At 45.6% G+C, this 17,729-nt stretch overlaps 1 pseudogene; it reads left to right on the plus strand.

Annotated features, from left to right (window-relative positions):
• The first annotated feature begins 8,023 nt into the window (after positions 1–8,023).
• On the plus strand, positions 8,024–11,929 carry LOC110142619 (protein fem-1 homolog A-like; annotated as a pseudogene).
• The last annotated feature ends 5,800 nt before the right edge of the window (positions 11,930–17,729 follow it).

Below are 17,729 nucleotides of genomic sequence, written 5' to 3' on the forward strand. Positions count from 1 at the left end.
GTAGCTGCGAGGCTGCTAATTACTTGGATATTGATCTTCCATGAGATATTTTAGTTCCCACTGAAGTCAATCCCCCCCCTTTTTCTTTTCAAATTTGTCTCATTACACAACAGACACCAAACACATATTTACTATCAGTATGTAGGCTTTCTTTGGGTCTTGAACCAAGATTTGCAGCCCTAGAGCTGCAAATTAACCTGGCTGTTAGTGCAGATTAAATTCTAGGCAAAACATAATCTTCCAAGATTTATTGAGCAGTCACCCCAGCATATGAAGCCTCGAGATGGACCCTTTTCATCTTGGATGTGTGGCACATCAGTAAACATTATCAAGTGTGCAAATTTTTTTGTCTACACCATGCATCTTGCAGGATCTTAGTTACCCAACCAGGGATTGAACCTTCCCCCCCACCGCCACCCACCCCCCGCACCCCCCCACCCCCACCCCCCGCAGTGTAAGCGCAGTCCTAACCACTGGACCCTCAGGGAATTCCCTCATGTATGCAGTTTGAACAGGAGTATCAGAAAAATTTACTTGCTGCCTAGTGTCTTCTGCTACTACCATTGTATGCTTGTTTGGTCTTTTTTTATTTTGTTTGTCTTTTGGATTTTTGTATGTTTGCCATACTACTCAACATGCGGGATCTTAGTTCCCTGAAAAGGGATCAAACCCATGCCCCCTGCAGTGGAAACTTGGAGTCCTAACCACTGGACTGCCGGAGAATTCCCACCGTTGTACACTTGTGGTCATCTCTTTGGTTAGGAGCTGGTAATAGAGTAGCAGGGTTTAGGAGATTGCATCTTTTGAGCATAGCTGTGGTTGCCAATGGGGTGGGAGTGGGGAGGGAAGAAGGGTTGGAAGTTTGGGGTTAACAGATGTAAATTATATATAGGATGGACAAACAACAAGATCCTCTTGTATAAGACAGCAAAGTATATTTAATATTCTGTGATATACCATAATAGAAGAATATGAAAAAGAATATATATGTGTATAACCAAATCACTTTGCTGTACAGCAGATATTAACACAACACTGTAAATCAACTATACTTTAATAAAGTTTTTTTTTAAAGAAATATAAAAATAGAGATTGCATCTTCCAAGTACAAGATTCAGATTGGATAGTCATGCTTATTCACAGTTAGTCAAATGGCATACTGATAAGTGCTGAATCTTAGGCACCTGTAGGATAGCTGTCACAGCCTGTGAGATGTACACGTAAGTGACCCAGGGCAAGGGTGTGTGTCTTTTCACTAAGTGTGGTGGCTGTTGCTACCAGTTGGAGGCATCCATGCACTCACAGTGTCACAGTCTCCAGAAGAACTGAGAAAGGTGTCTTTGGTCTATAGTCTAATCCTACCTTTTGAGTTAAAATTCCACTAGCAGTGCCTTTATTTTGCTGACAAAACAAGTGGGAAGGTTTTTCAAAATTTGGAATCCTCAAAGCTGGGGGAGAGACTGTAGCCAGTTTCAGCTGTTCAGAAACCTCTTCAAATTCTAGGGGCCAAATCAGAGCCTTAGGTTAGTATTCCACCAAAAGTTTTGCCCTCTCTGCAGAAGCTGGAATCCACTGTCTGCAATGCCCTACCTGTGCCCCAAATTGTCTTAAGTCATTTTATTGTAGTAGGCTCCTTGATCTACTAAATTACAGCCTTACCTGACAACAGATACCACAACTATTTCCCTTGAGTTTGGCAGTATTTGAATTTGTCTAGGGAGGCATTGTGCCTCACTGAAGTAAGGAATTGTAACAAAGCCGAAATGCCAACTTTGTGTTACACTTCAGTTTTGGAGGCTACCATAAAATCATCTACATAATGAATAATTATAGATATCCCTCCATGGGCCAGATTCCCCTAAGCTTTCCTCTGAGTGGCTAGAGAAAACAATAGAGAGTCTTGGAACCCACAAGTAATTCTTTGCCATAAATAATGGAGTCAGGGCTTCCCAGGTGGTATTAATAGTCAAAAACTTACCTGCCAATGCAGGAGACGTAAGAGATGCGGGTTCAATCCCTGGGTGGGGAAGATCCCCTGGAGGAGGGCATGGTAACCCACTCCAGTATTCTTGCCTGGAGAATCCCATGGACAGAGGAGCCTGCAGGGCTACAGTCCACAGGACTGTCCGCAAAGAGTTGGACACAACTAAAGCGACTTAGCACATGTTACTAAGTAAAAGCAAATAAGAATTTACATTCATTAGCTACAGAAACATAAAAAAGAGCAAAACACTGAGAGAAACTTTACAGACTATGGTCCCAAAGTCAGGATAACTGGTAGGGCTAGAAATTGAAGCAGTTAATGGAACAACAGGTTTATTTACTTCTCTAAACTCTGTATGAATCTACATGGTGGTTGTCCATCTTCAAATTTACCTTCCTTCTTTACTGGAAGTATGGGTGAATAAGAGGGTGAATTCCCTTTTTAAAATTATTCCTGGCTTTTCTAATTCTTTTATAACTGACTTTATTCCCTTGAATTGGGCTTTCAACAAAGGATATTGTTTTACACATGGCCATAGCTTATCCTTTTAGTAAGCTTCTGTATCTTTTTTAAGCTTCTGTATCTTGAATTAAACCAGTATCATTGTTCTCTAGGGCCCAAAGTCATATATTGATTTGTTTCCATTTGGGGTAATTTTCTAGCACAACCCTCTTTTCCATCCCCCTTTCCTCTCTGAAGGCACATAAATAACCAAACCAGTTGGGATAGCCATAAGCATTCCATCTTGTAGCTTTTATCTTGCACAGAAAATTTGCAAGCAGATCTCTTGCTAGTAGTTTTACAGGAGAAGGTGAGAAAGCATACTTGTCATCAGAGGACCTGAAAGAAACTGGAAGAAAAGGAGTGAGTAGAAGGCTGATCTGAAATGTCAAACTTCACCACTAGATGGAAAGTGACAAATTTCTCAGGAAACTGCAGAATAAACAGCACCAATTGTTTTTGTATAGTTGCTAAGTTGTGTTGACTCTTTGTGACTCCCTGGACTGCAGCATGGCAGGCCCCCCCGGCCTTCAGTATCTCCCAGAGTTTGCTCAAATTCATGTCCATTGAGTCGGTGATGCTATCTAACCATCTCATCCTCTGCTGCCCCCTTCTCCTTTTGTCTTCAATCTTTCCCAGCATCAGGGTCTTTTCCAATGAGTCAGCTCTTTGCATCAGGTGGCCAAAATATTGGTGCTTCAGCTTCAGCATCAGTCCTTCCAATGACATATTCAGGGTTGATTTCCTTTAGGATTGACTGGTTTGATCTCCTTGCTGTCCAAGGGCCTCTCAAGAGTCTTTTCCAGCACTGATATTTATCAGAAAAGGCAAGCATAGATTAACCTGAGGGCAAGGTATGGAAACTTGTGGTTCACCAGTTTCTACCTCCAAGATTCCTTCAATAAGTTAATTTTGAGCCTTTTGGCTGTTATTCCCTAGCTGAGGGTTTTGTCCTGGCCTTTCCTGATTCCTTATTCCTGCAAGGTCTGCATTCTCAGGAGTCTCTTTCTACAGCCCCTCTTAAGTGTCTTGGCCTCATGTAATAATGGCATACAGGTTTTCCACCTACCTCAGCCCCCTTCACATGTTGTCCAGAGTAGGGGCTCTTCCCTTGAAAAATAGTTAAAACCAAGTGCCAAACATGCCTACCTCAGAACTCAGATGAAAAACAATCTACCTGGAGTGCAGGAGACCTGGGTCCCATCCCTGGGTTGGGAAGATCCCCTGAAGTAGGGAAGATCCCCTGGAGTAGGAAATGGCAATCCACTCCAGTATTCTTGCCTGGAGAATTACATGGACAGAGGAGCCTGCTGGGCTATAGTCCATGGGGTCACAAAGAGATGGTTTAACTGCTTGTTTTCTTCTTCCACTTTCTCTAGATTATCCCAAAATTGAGCAGCTGCTGCTAAGTTTTATATAATAGACTGTCCCATGTTGACAGAAAAGTAGATAGGAACACTGCCCTGGATCCATGCTGATAAATCTTGAGAAAGTATCAACAAACTGCCGATGAAAATCAACAGGGAACTCACTAGTCTTCCGAGTATACTGCTGTGATTTCTCCCAGCTCACTTTTAGCAGAAAGACTTCAAGTATGGCCATTTGCAGGCCCTCTCAGTGGGCCCCTCAAGACATTAGTTCTTCCATGGTTGTGGGAGGTGGCATATAGTCAGAGTCTTTTGGCCACAATTCCCTCTGATGTGATAGGTCACCTTCCAGTCCTGACGTGCCCGCTGTTGAATCAAACAACCAAATCCTGCTGGTTGCAGAATTCTGTGTAGCAACCAGGGCACATCCCCATGTGTGGGGCTACAAACTGAAAACACACTGCCAGGTTCTTGTGCAAACGTCTGTGGGTCTTCCCTGGGCACAGGAAAAGAAGGCCTCAATGAAAAATGTTGGAGAGTTGAAGGGCATGTAGATTCATTCTGCTTCAAGTCTGGGTAGCTACTTAGTGGCATCAGCTTTATTGGCAAAGTGGTTAGGGAGGGTCAGCTGTCTTGTCGTTGAGTCAGGAAAAATGTAGAATTAGATGACTGTTGGATTTCCTTTCCCATACTGTATATTTCAGCCTGGCACCTTCATTGTTTGTCTATTCTAAGTGCTGCAACCACTCTCCATCCTTTAGCCACCATGGCAGGTTGCGGTGGGGAACACATTCTTTTATCCAAGTCCCAGTTATTCCTTGATAATATTGCTTTGTCATCTCTGCTTTCCTAGCTATACAGTTCGTGGATAAGAAACTAATCTTGAAGGTCAAAATATAGGCTAAGCATGGAATGGAATCAGAGCTAGAGCATGACATACACACACACACCTCACACGGGGCAGATAATTCATTACTGTCTCCTTGTCCCTCTTTGCAGGGAAATCTACTGATTAGCAGCCCATCTCGAAGATCATAGCTTCACCCTTACTAGGGGTCAGATTGAGGCGTGAAGATGAAGAGCTGCCATGGAAAGGAAGCAAAAGGAGGGGAGACAGCAGAGAAATGAGGAGGAGGGTTTGGTGAAAGAGAAAGTGACTTTAATTCTCCCATTTCCTCCATCTTCCCAAATGATTTTTAACCTTCTTCTTAGGATGATATTCATCCTATAAACATGAGTAATTCCTTTGCTGGAGATAAAGTGCAATTGTTAGTTGCTCAGTCATGTCCAATTCTTGGCAGCACCAAAGACAGTAGCCTGCCAGTCTCCTCTGTCCATGGGGTTCTTCAGGCAAGAATACTGGAGTGGGTTGCCTTTCCCTTCTCCAGGGGATCTTCCTGACCCAGGGATCGAACCCAGGTCTCCTGCACTGCAGGCAGATTCTTTACCATCTGAGCCATCAGGGAATCCTGAGGATGAGGTCCTAATAAAAACCACTGTATATGTTAATTCATCCAAATTAAAGAAAGCATTCTCAGGCCTTTTCCTTTCAAATGGATTCCCTTCCAAATGTCATATAGAGCTGTATGGGCCATTCAAGAGAGAAGATCTGCAGGCAACATCTGGGCTTCCCATCTTTCCCACCATTAAAGCTGATGGTGACCCTGATGGATTTTTAGGTCCTGTATTATGCATGCTTACTCAAAAAGAAAATCTAGAATTTGGAGAGTGAGATCCATCCAGGTAGTATTTGAAAATAGCAAAGCGCTAAATGGGAGGCATTTGATAATTCACCTTCACTGGTCTGCTCAGTTCAGGAACTTTAAGGCCATCCCATCCTCATCAGCATACTGTTGCAGAAAATTAAAAATACAATCTCCTGACAATGCAGGAAATCTTCTCCACAAATACAGAATAGAAACAGAATGATTTCATTACTGAGTATTAAACCAGGCAGTAATTGGCATCATGGGCAACCTGCTAACCAGACTGCAAAGACAGCAAGAAATTAACTATTTGTTTAACTGAGCAGATACAGTCCAGTACCTGCATGTTCTTAAGATGAATGACAACTAGTGGTCCTGTAAGAGGACCTGAGAGCACTGTTTTTTCTACATTCTTTCATAGTTCATCCTAAGATCAGCTAGCAATGGGAGTGGCCTTCTGTGCTAGTTAATTGCCTTTGTTTGCCTGCTACGTCACTTCAGTCTTGTCTGACTCTTTGAGAGTCTGTAGACCTTACCCTGCCAGTCTCTTCTGTCCTTGGGATTCTCCAAACAAGAATACTGGATGGAGTAGGTTGCCATGCCCTCCTTCAGAGGATCTTCCCGACCCAGGGATTGAACCTGTGTCTTTTTTTTTTTTTTTTTTTTAACCTGTGTCTCTTATAGCTCCTGCATTGGGAGATGGGTTCTTTACCACTAGCACCACCTGGGAAGCCAGGTTAATTGCCTTTACCCAAAGACAAATCTGAATTCTCCTGTCTCTTATTACAAGCAGGTAGTTCCAGCTTAGAGCCAGGCCCCGAGGCTAAGCTCCCAGGATGACAGTGAGACAGAGCACTGTCTTCTTTGGTGTTTATATTTCAAGGAGATGGCTCCCAGGCCCATAAGAAAAATATTCCGGGGTTGTAATGCTGACAGAAGGCTTATTTACCCTTTTAAAATTTACATACATATCCAAGGGGCAGAGGAAGGTTTACAAATACCCGTTTTCTCAAGGAAATGTTCTAAGAAAAGTGAAGGAGGAAAAGGGCTCTTTCTCTTATATCAACAGGGAAGGTTCCTTTTTTTTAACCTTATAGGCTATGAGTTCCCTAAGCCCAAATTCCCACAGGGGTGACTCAGATCATCCTTGACAAATGCCTGCATGTGCACTGAGTTGCATTACAGGAAAGACCCCTGAGCCTGGGCACCTGGCTGCCTAACAGCAGCCGGGAAACCAGCCTCAGAATCATTTGCTGTAAGCACAAACCTGAGAAATGCCAGGGAAAGAGCACTCGGGGCCTTGCTTTCCTGTCACACTCAGCAAGATGTGTAGGAGCACAAAAGCCCCATGGAGGAGTGTCTTCCAAGTCCAGTGGGACAGAAAAGAAGGCCTAGGCAGTGACATAGCACTCCCAGTGCCATCAGTCTGTGCTGTGCGTTCGTTTACAGCCACAAAGTCTCCAATAGCCAGGGCCACTGGAGCAACATACATTCCATTGGCGGTAATCCACAGTGAGCCTGCACCCCGTGCTAGTTTTTTCCACTGGCCATACTGGGCCATTGTATTGATGCTTTACTGTCATCATCTACCTGCCACATTTTAGTCCTAATCAAGGCTGTGACTTCTTTGTCCTCCAGGGATTCTCCGCTGTTTCTCTTCAGACACCTGGGAGAGGATAAGGGAGATGCGATGGGGAGTCAATTGCACACTCTGCTGTCATCTCTCTGCACGTGGCAGTCCCTTAGTCGGAGAATTCCCTTTGGTCTTTATCCAGCATTCCTAGAACAAGCATGCAAAACACTGTCCCAGTGAAGTATTAGGTCGTGGAAGCAGCAATGACAGTTCCACTGCCCCATGAACAACGTGGGGGTTAGGGGCATCAACCCCCTTCTGAGTGGAAAATCCAAGTATAACTTTAGACTCTTCCAAAACTTAACTGCTAAGTCTGCTATTGACCAGAAGCCTTATGGTTGACACAAACAGTTGATTAACACCTATTTTGTATGTTATATGCCTTAACTGGGTGGTAGCAATAAAGAAGTCGCCTGCCAGTGTAGTAGATGGGCCACGTAGGTGGGTTCGATCCTTGGATGGGGAAGATCCCCTGGAGAAGGAAATAGCAACCCACTCCAATATTCTTGCCTGGAAAATTCCACGGACAGAGGAGCCTAGCAGGGTACACTCCCTGGAACCACAAAATCAGACACGACTGAGCACACACTCACACCCATGCATTATATCCTATATATTCTTAAAGTAAGCTGGAGAAAAATATGTTATTAAGAAAATCGATAAGGAGATGCATCTAGGATGGCAGCAGGAGAGATGGTGAAGGCTGCAGCCTGCCCCTCTGGGCTCAGTCCTCAGTCCTCCGTTCCTCTAACTTCCCTGTGGCAGTCCACATCCTGGCGAAGGCCCAGATGGTGGACCTCTGCACCACCATATACAATGCAGTCCGTGGTAGATGCTTCAGAGGCTGATTAGTGGCTGGACAGGGAGGAGCTGGACAAGCTGACGGGCGAGTTGGCCAGTGGGGGACGGGGCTGGGGGGTTAAGGTGGGGACGCCGCTTGTGATCACCTCCCATTACAGCCACCTGGATGTGGTTGAGTAAAGTGGACTGTGTGGTGCCAGGTTGGAGGCAGGCAGCTTGGTACACTTCAATGACAAGACCATCAAGGGTGCGCAGCCGCCCTGAGCCACCTCGGCCACTGATGCCTTGGATCTGGTGCAGAGCCTGCTGTGCTGTGGGGCCTTGGTGAGCTGCACCATGCACATGTGCACGCAGCACCTGTGTGCTGACTGCTTCAGTGGGCACGTGGAGGTGGTGCACCACTCAGCAGGTGAACACCAGGTGGACCTGGAGGTGACCAACCGGTGCAGGCACATGTGCCTCATGATCTCCTGTTACACAGGCCCCCCGTCAGATCGCCCGCTACCTAATACTGCAGGGCGCCCAGGTGAACCTGTGCAGCATCAAGGACTGCACCCTGCATGACTGCACCAAGGCCGGCAGCCCGGGTGTCCTACAGCTGCTGTTCGGGTGCCAGGCTCACAGGGAATGGGACGGCTATGGCATGACACCACCTCTGGCTGCCCGCGTGACGGACCACATCAGCATCGTGGAGGACCTCAGCCAGGAGCAGCCTGCTGGGGAGGAGACACAGCCAGGGAGGAGACACAGCCAGGGATGGCCCGAGAAGGCCCCCCCACCAGCCAGGTATGTGTGCCACCCCAGCGTGCTTGCTGCTGCAGCTCTTCCCAGGGGGAACACCTGAGCACCAGCTGGGAAGCTGCCTAGCAGCCTTGGAGTTTCTGGGAGCCACCTACATGGCTAAGAAGCAGGATCTGCTCAGGGTCCTGAAACTTCTGGTAGGGGCCGTGGAGCGGCATCACCAGGGGGCACGTATCTGCCTAAACCTGAATCCTCGCCTCTGACTATTCCAGGGAGGTGAACACCACTGAGGAATTGGAGGCGCTCCTCACACAGGGGGATGAGAAGCACATGCAGGCACTGTTGACCTGAGAGCGGTCCTGGTCCCTCCCACCCGACACTTCCCACTATATGCGCTACCAGGATGTGGTATAGGCCAACTCGGACAGTGTCTAGTGCAGCATCCACTAGTGGAAGTACACCTTGGACATGCAGGAGAACAACCTGGAGCCTCAGACCGCCAGAAGTTTCCTATCCTCTGATGAACTCTTCTCCTAAGTGCCCCAGAACCACTTGGCCCAGGGGCAGCCTGAATACACCAGTTGACTTTGCAGATCTAATGTGGCTGCTGTGCAAAGGTCTGGGAAGTTGAGTGGGCCCAAGGAGGCCAGGGACTCAGTCCAGTTCACCAAGGCCCTGGGCATCACCTTCCACCTGCTCTACCTGCTGGAGAAAGTGGAGTGCAAGCCCAACCAGGAGGACATGAAGCACCAGAGCTACTGCTTAAGTGTGCCCGTCACAGCAAGAATGTGTTCACTCCTGCACATGGCGGTGGACACCGACCACGAACGTGATTCACTTCTAAGTGGGCAGATTCCCTTCTATCCAGGTGGTCAAGGTGCCCTTGACTGTGGGGCCGACCCAGACTGCCATGAATTTGGCAACACTCCCAATGCACATCACAAAGGAGAACAACTGCCTGGGGGTCATGTATGCCCTGATAGAGGCGGGGGCCCACATTGGACACCACCAACACCTTTAAGAAAACAGCCTACAAGCTGCTGCATGAGAAGCTGCTGGCCAAGAGCACCATTCAGCCCTTCAACTATTTGACCCTGTAGTGCATTTCAGCCTGCACTCTGGACAAGAACAAGATCCCTTGCAAGGGCTTCATTCCCTAAGAGCTAGAGGCTTTCATCCAGCTGTACTGAAAGGGGTCGGGGAGGAGAACCCAGGAGGGGCAGAGCCCACACCTGTCCCCACCCCGTCTCTGGAGACCACTTCTCGTGGCTGGAAACCAGGGAAGAGCTCATGGGCCTCCATGGCCCCCTCCCCTTATCAGGGAGAAGGGACAAGAATCAATGAGATGTTGGTGGTAGAAGCTTCCAGACCACATGCTCAGAGAACTGACTCTTTCTAGGGGTTAGCACACTCATGCTCCATAAGGAGAAGATGCTCAATCTCCCACACGTCCCGTCTGCCTGAGTTTCAGAGAATCTTGCCTCTGCTCTGGGGCAGAGGGATTGAAGCCATTGCCTCCCTCCCCTACTAGAAACACAAGAAGCTGAGAGTTGGGTTTGGCCTCTACCTTCTATGTATCAAACCAGATAGACCCAGCCACCCAGGGCAGTATTAGAACTGGAGGCCCTGAGGGGGCAAAGTGGGAGAATCAACCCTTCCGGCACATTTGCACCTGCTCCTTCTGCCCTGCTGTGGGTTGGACTCTGCCCCCGAGCCACCAGCCCCGTGGGTAGCTTTTGTGGTTTGGTGTCTTGTTTATTTAGTTGGGGGAGGGGAGTTGGTGCTTACCCGGTGGCTCAGTGGTAAAGAACCCACCTGCAATGCAAGAGACACAGGAGATGTGGGTTCGATCCCTGTGTCGGGAAGATCCCCTGGAGAAGGGAATGGCCACTCACTCCAGTATTCTTACCTGGAGAATCAGTCCCATGAGTAGAGGAACCTGATGGGCTACAGTCCATGGGGTCACAAAGAGTCCAAGAGGACTGAGCACACACCAGCATCGGCAGCTTACATGTGTGGTACAGGAGGTTTTTCTGCTCTACACTTTAAAAAACTAATTTATTTATTTTAATTGGGGACTAATTACTTTACAATATTGTGGTGGTTTTGCCACACATTGACTTGAATTAGCCGCGGGTGTTCATGTGTTCCCCCATTCCTAGCCCTCCTCCCACCTCCCTCTCCCACTTTTTAAAAAGATTTTGGCGTCAGGCTCCCTAAGTTCATTTCATGCAGCAAAGTTTTATCTTGCCTGAGACGGCCTCGGCTAGCAAGAGTGAGCTATATTTTGTGAGGAGTTCAGGAGGTAACAGTCCCTCAAACAAGGGTGACCGTACATTTCTGAACACTTGACTCATACGCCTTTCCCTTGGGCCACCCAACTTCCCGTTCTCACTAGAAAGAGAAGTCATCTTCCAAACCAGGAGCAAGCCAAATACGGAAAGGGTGGGCTTGCCAGCCGCTTCCCACCCAACAAGAGCTATTAATAGGTTGGTTGGTTTGGGGTTTGATTTTCACAGTTTTTGAGTGCAAACTGCAGGTCATCTCTGCCTCACAAATCATGCACAAGGAACAGGTGTGTGGCGAACAACCCAAGTGTCTGTAGCCATTTTTTAGGTGCTTGGAAACCAGGATCCATGTGACCCTGAGACAATTCCAGGTATTGACACACTAACCCACTGAGTCAGCTAGATAAGACAGTGGATGTGCGAAATAGGTTGTCGAATACAGTAGTATAAAATCTTGGTCTCCCATCACTGGGGGTGGGGAGGGCGATCAAGTGCTCTTGCTGGAGAAGCCACCCCTGCAAGATTGTCTTGTGTGGAGGCTGGGTTGGGGAGTATCCTCCATGCACCATGGCCGCCAGCAGGGGAGTATTTTTGGCCTCTTGGGAAAGCAGTCAAGAGCAGAAGGGGACTGGAGCTGCCACCCCCACGGCTCAGGAAAGAGGCCATTCCCACCCTGTGCCTCTCCTCCAGCCCTGTCTTGAGGAAGCTACACAGAAGCCTCCAGAAGCCACGGTAGGTGCTTGGATATTCTGTCCCTCTAAGGGAACTAGGTCTTGTTTGGATTTGCAGTGTTAGTTAGGACGGTCTTTATTTTCTGGACCAGGTTTTTACCTTCTGTCAAGCCAGGAAATGCCATCACTGTCCCTCTAGTAGCCTGGAATAAAGAAACGAGGCAGTATCAAAAAAAAGATTTATAAGGAAGGGAAAAAACATTCACAGTACTGTCCTGTATTTATTGATACTGTAAGTTTATGTCATCTGTTTAGAAGAGGAGTTATTTGTCAGTAGCTCCATCAGTATTGTTTTATGTGATACAAACCTTATAGATGTTTTACATTTTATTAACACTAAATATGAGAAAAGGTAATGTGAAAAAGAAATTCATATTTATTTACAGTTATGATTCATGCCCTGATAATGAAGAAACAGCAGTATGATTGCTTTATGGTAGCTCAGCCTATATGCTAATGAGTGAATTGTTATAAAATCTTTGTGGCATACAGTATTATAGTCATATTCATAATCAGTATCAGAAGCATTTTTACTTTAAAAAACAGGTCTGATGTAGTTTTCCCATTTACAAGAGAGAGTGAGGTATACCGTACAATAATGTAATTCTTTCAGAGCAAAGTTGTAAAACAGTAAGAAAAGTAACACACTAATAATTTTATATTGAATATCACTCATCTGCCTATGTAAGGATAGGCTGTCTACTGCAATACATCTTGCACACAATATTCTATACGATGCATACCTAGAAGATGAGAATGGCCAAAAAATATCCCATACAGTTCTTGTCATACAGTTATTAGTTTTTCACATGAAGACATGCAAAACACATACACAACAGATATGTTTGATAACCGTAAGGCATGATGATTCTTTGCTAAAGTGGACGTTGATCATCATGAAGGTTTTCATGCTCCTCTTTGTGTTGAGTAGGTTGGGAAGGAAGAGGAAAAGGAGGAGTTCATCTCGCTGTCTCCGGGGCAGCAGAGGTGAAGGAAGTGGAAGGGAAGGCAGAAGATGCAGGCATACATGGTGTAACTTTATGGAAACACATTGTGATCTCTTGAGTTTTTTGCTTTTTCTTTCTTCCAAAAATGTTTCTATACTGTACCAACCCTTCTTCCACCATTTGCTTTAGTTTCAGTGCCTGTATCATAGAAGATTCCATATTATAAAAGAAGTCAAAAGCACCCCTGAGTCTGCCAGATTGTCTAAATGTCAGTTTGTTTTCTAACTCTGCTTCTTCTATGCCTTCTCATCTTCTTCCTCCTCATTGTCAGGCATTGGTTGGGAATTAGGCACTCATCTCCATCAAGTAGTCTTCTGTGAATTCCTCTGGTGTGGTGTCTGTTGGCACTTGAATTTCTCCAAGATCCACATCTTGAAATCCTTATCCTCTGCCCCCCCCTTTTTTTTGCCACATCCACAACTTCCTGATTTCCTTGATGGCCTCTGTCATAAATCCTGTGAAGTCATACACAACATCTGCACAATTTTCTCCAGCAGGATTTTATTGTTTTGGGCTTGATGGCTTTTGTGGTTTTTTCTATAACAACAAAGGCATCTTCAATAATGTAATCCTTTCAGACTTTAACGATGTCTTCTCTATTGGAGTTCTCTTCCATAGTGTTGACAATCCTTTCCATAGAGGACTGTGTGTAATGAGCCTTAAAAATCTTTATGACCATCTGATCTAGAGGCTGAACTAGAGATATATTGTTTGGGGGCACTTGAATCACTTTAATGCCTTCAGGTTTAACACCTGGGGTTCTGGGTGGCAAGGGTGTATGGTCCATGGTCAAAAGAACTTTAAAAGGCAGTCTCTTACTGGAAAGGTACTTCCTGACCTCAGAGACAAAGCATCGATGGAACCAATCCAGGAGAAGGGTTCTGGTTCTTCAGGCCTTCTTGCTGTACAGTCAAAAGACTGGCAGCTGGTGTTTATCTTTTCCCATCAAGGCTTGCCTTGTGGCTCAAATGGTAAAAAATCTGCCTGCAATGCAAGAGACAGGTTAGATCCCTGGGTCAGGAAGATCCCCTGTGGAAGGAAATGGCAACCCACTCTAATATGCTTACCTGGAGAATCCCATGGACAGAGGAGTCTGGAGGGCTAGAGTCCATGGGATCTCAAAGAGTTGAGGCTAACACACTCAGGTCTCAGAATTAGCATCTTTATAGATAAGGGCAATCCTGTTCATAAACTCAGCTCCTTTTGAACGAAACAATAGCCTTAGCCTATCCATTCCTGCCTTAAATCCTGGTGCTTGCTTCTCTTCCTTACTAATAAATGTCCTTTCTGGAATTTTTTCCCCAGAATATGGCACGTTTGTCTGTATTCAATAACTGCTCAGGCAGGTATCCCTCTCTCCTCAGTGGTTTTTTCTACATGGTATCTGGAACTCATCTGCTGCCCCCTGGTGGGTACAAGCTGCTTCTCCTCTCATCTTGACATTTTAAGGCTTCCCTGATAGCTCAGTTAGTAAAGAATCCACCTGCAATGCGGGAGACCTGGATTCAATCCCTGGGTTGGGAAGATCCTCTGGAGAAGAGAAAGGCTGCCCACTCCAGTATTCAGGCCTGGAAAATTCCTTGGACTATACAGTCCATGGGGTCGCAAAGAGTCGGACACCACTGAGCATCCGTCAGTCAATCCTGACATCCCTGCCTTCAGTCCTGGTGCTTGCTTGTCTTCCTTCCTAATAAATGTCTTTTTTCACATATTTCCGGCAGAATAGGGCACTTTTGTCTGTATTCAAAACCTCTTCAGGCAGATACCCCTCTCCTCTGTGATTTTTCTATCGAACTCATCTGCTGCCCCCTGGTGGGTACAAGCTGCTTCTCTTCTCTTGACATTTTAAAAGCCAAACAAACCTCTTTCTTAAAAATTATCAGACCTTTCTTTGCTGACATTACATTCTCCAGCTTTAGATTCTTCACCTTCCTTTTGCTTCAGGTTGTTGTAGAAAGACTTTACTTTTCCTTGAATCATATAGAGAGACTTTTGGTATGCCTTTCTCAGAGCAATCCTGCATCTACATTAAAGCTACATTTTCAAGATGAGATAAGGTGTTTCACAAAATGTACAAGGTTTTCATGCCTGTTGGTATAGCTACAGTGACAGCTTCATCAGTTCCTTTTAAAAAACACGCAGTAGTCTTTATGCTGGATTCAGTTGTCTTGAGATCGTGGGAAACCACAGCTGCAGACCTCAACCTATAGCATATATCAAACAATTCAACTTTTTGTTGTAATGCAGTGGCTTTTCTCTGCTTCTTGGGAGCACTTCCAGCATCACTAGTGGTTTGGTTTGGTTCATGGTATTATTCAAGGTTTACAATATTGCACTAAGCATGATGAAAAATACATGAGAACCACAGAAGATGACTTGTTACTTCAATACACAATTTGTTGGAGAGACAGACTGCTCACACAGAGATAATTATACATATCACACATATCACATGGTATTTTAAGCAGATAACCCGCATCACTTGAGCTCATCGAAATTGCAGAAGGAAGTGGGTATGAAATGATTGCACTTGTATAGTATGGATGACAGTTAAATTTATGCAGTTATAATTTATTGCTGAGTTTTCCCATGTGCTTGCATTTCTCTTGACTGTGAACAGCTGCATGTATTATTGTAACTGTGTGCATAAGTTTTGATAAATTACAACTTTTTATAATAGACTTGTGTACATTTTATGAGAGTAAATAGCAAAAGAGACTGTTATCTACACATATTTGATGAATTCAGGACATACCTAGCAGTTTCTAAACATTTTGATATTTCTAGGCTACAAGGTTCATCTGTGAGTTTTTCATATTGTTGCAAATCCCAAGAATGTTTTTCAATAGATTTTTTGAAAATAATCCATGTATAAGTGGGCCCATGCAACTCAAACCCATGTTGGTCAAGGGTCAAGTGTACATTGAATTGGCTTAACAGGCCACTTCAATCCCCAGCGACACTTTACACTTATCTGTACCTAAACCCCATGAACTGAGTCTGGGTACTCCCTCACCTTCTCAAGATCAGATAAAATGGTCTTAGGTGCCTGTATCCAACAGAGCCTTAAAAGTCTGATCTCTCCCTTCTCCAGAGTTCTCCAGCATACTCGGGGCGGGGGCTGTGCATTGCCTTTGGTCCCTGTTGGGAACAGGGACCCCACCTGATCCACCCCAATAATTTCTTCAAAGCGGTCGATTTCAGAATACACGGGAAGGGAGGGACAAGGTGTGGAGTGAGAGGGCGGCTACAGACCAGAAGGCACGTCTTTATGTTTAGTTTACAACAATGTAACAGTTGCTTGGGCCTCAACCAAAGATCTCTTGTTTTCAGTATGCCCAGAGCTCTGCATCAGATGGCAAGGTCCTTGTGACTGATGCCATCTCTTTCAGATTTGAGGATGCCTTGATTCTGTTCAGTTCACTCAGTCGTGTCTGACTCTTTGCGACCCCATGAACTGCAGCACACCAGGCCTCCCTGTCCATCACCAACTCCCAGAGTCCACCCAAACCCATGTCCATTGAGTCGGTGATGCCATCCAGCCATCTCATCCTCTGTCGTCCCCTTCTCCTCCTGCCCTCAATCTTTCCCAGCATCAGGGTCTTTTCCAGTGAGTCAGCTCTTCGAATCAGGTGGCCAAAGTATTGGAGTTTCAGCTTCAGCATCAGTCCTTCCAATGAATATTCAGGACTGATTTCCTTTAGATAGCCTGGTTGGATCTCATTGCAGTCCAAGGGACTCTCAAGAGTCTTCTCCGACACCACAGTTCAAAAGCATCAATTCTTTGGCGCTCAGCTTTCTTTATAGTCCAACTCTCACATCCATACATGACCACTGGAAAAACCGTAGCCTTGCCCAGACGGACTTTTGTTGACAAAGTAATGTCTCTGCTTTTCAGTATGCTGTCTAGGTTGGTCATAACTTTCCTTCCAAGGAGTAACCATCTTTTAATTTCATGGCTGCAATCACCATCTGCAGTGATTTTGGAGCCCAGAAAAGTAAAGTCAGCCACTGTTTCCACTGTTTCCCCATCTATTTGCCATGAAATGATGGGACCGGATGCCATGATCCTAGTTTTCTGAATGTTGAGCTTTAAGCCAACTTTTTCACTCTCCTCTTTCACCTTCACCAAGAGGCTCTTCAGTTGTTCTTCACTTTCTGCCATAAGGGTGGTGTCATCTGCATTTCTGAGGTTATTGATATTTCTCCCAGCAATCTTGATTCCAGCCTGTGCTTCCTCCAGCCCAGCGTTCCACATATAAGTTAAATGAGCAGGGTGACAATATACAACTTTGACGTACTCCTTTTCCTATTTGGAACCAGTCTGTTCCATGTCCAGTTCTAACTGTTGCTTCCTGACCTGCATACAGGTTTCTCAAGAGGCAGGTCAGGTGGTCTGGTATTCCCATCTCTTTCAGAATTTTCCACAGTTTATTGTGATCCACACAGTCAAAGACCTCTGGCATAGTCAATAAAGCAGAAATAAATGTTTTTCTAGAATTCCCTTGCTTTTTCGATGCTCCATTGGATGTTGGCAATTTGATATCTTGATTCTGTAGCCATGGCCATATTGCTTTCTAGTCATCCCCATTGGCTAGTTTAGGCATTACTAGTGCAGTTGTTGCTGTTGTTCAATCACTAGTCCTGTCCCATTCTTTGTGACTCCATAGTTCGCAGCACGCCAGGCTCCCTCTGTCCTCCATTATCTCCCAGAGTTTGCTCAAATTCACGTCCATTGAGTTGGTGATGCTATCTAACCATCTCATCCTGTGTCGTCCCCTTCTCCTCCTGCCTTCAATCTTTTCATCATCAGGGTCTTTTTTTAGTGAGTCAACATTTCACATTAGGTAGCCAAAGTATTGGAGCTTCAGCTTCAGCATCAGTCCTTCCAATGAGTATTTAGGGTTGATTTGTTTTAGAATTGACTGGTTTGATTTCCCTGCAGTCCAAAGGACTCTCAAGGCCGTGAT

Source organism: Odocoileus virginianus, unplaced genomic scaffold (assembly GCF_023699985.2).
Source record: "Odocoileus virginianus isolate 20LAN1187 ecotype Illinois unplaced genomic scaffold, Ovbor_1.2 Unplaced_Scaffold_38, whole genome shotgun sequence".
In the NCBI taxonomy this organism is placed as follows: Eukaryota; Metazoa; Chordata; class Mammalia; order Artiodactyla; family Cervidae; genus Odocoileus; species Odocoileus virginianus.